The sequence below is a fragment of the Portunus trituberculatus genome, chromosome 38, assembly GCF_017591435.1.
Source record: "Portunus trituberculatus isolate SZX2019 chromosome 38, ASM1759143v1, whole genome shotgun sequence".
NCBI lineage: Eukaryota > Metazoa > Arthropoda > Malacostraca > Decapoda > Portunidae > Portunus > Portunus trituberculatus.
Genome location: NC_059292.1, coordinates 10,080,613 through 10,081,562, shown reverse-complemented (window position 1 = coordinate 10,081,562; position 950 = coordinate 10,080,613).

Sequence of the window (950 nt, the reverse complement as noted above, 5' to 3'; positions counted from 1 at the left end):
AAGCTAAGAGTTCCCCAAAACGCAACCAGCTTTCTGCCCCCATAAAGCTCCAAAGATAAAGCAACTCCAGTGGCTTATTCGGCCCTAGGGGAGCATTGGCACTTAGCACACTCTTGACACCCTGATACGTCACCCTATCCACGTCTTTCCTCGCCTTCGAACATCTCTCTTAGCTCCTTAAACTACGAACATAATCCATCCGCCTTTCTCTCTCCTCCTTGCCTGTGATTCTTCCTCGTCTTTATCTTCCCGTTTTCCTCTTGTTCTCGTCCTCGTCCTCTTGTCTTCCGTAGTTGTCGTTGTCGTCGTCAATGTCGTCTCATCGCTCTCGTCGTCTTCCTTGTTATCTTCCTCCCCTCCTTCTCAAACCCTCCATCTCCTCTCCTGCCCTCTCTTCCCCTTCTACTTTCACATGAAACAGCGACACTGCCACCGGGTCGAGATAAGGAAACAGCCGGCCACCGCCACAATAAAGGCCACATTGCAGCCAAACACACCACGCCAAACAGACTTAAAGGCGAACGGGAACTTTGCACTTTGTTACCCCGGACGAGGTGCTCTGGAGAGGGACATAGTGTAGTCTTGGCGATAGCGGCACTTCAGTCTGGATTAAGTAGAGTGAGGCAGGTGAGATTAGCATAATTTACGGCAGGTCAGGTTAATTAAAGGTAAGGCTGGTGAGATAAAGTGTAAGTGAGACGGCTAAGATGAAGTTATGGTGAGTCGAGGTGAGTGGCGTGGCGGTGAGGCTAGGTGAGTTGCGGTTAGGACAGGTGAGCTTGGTTGTGCTAAAAAAGGTGGGAGGGGGCTGGCTTGATTTACAACAGGTGTGTGTGTGTGTGTGTGTGTGTGTGTGTGTGTGTGTGTGTGTGTGTGTGTGTGTGTGTGTGTGTGTGTGTGTGTGTGTGTTAGATAGTTGAAAGATGGCATCCACGTGATATGTATGTATG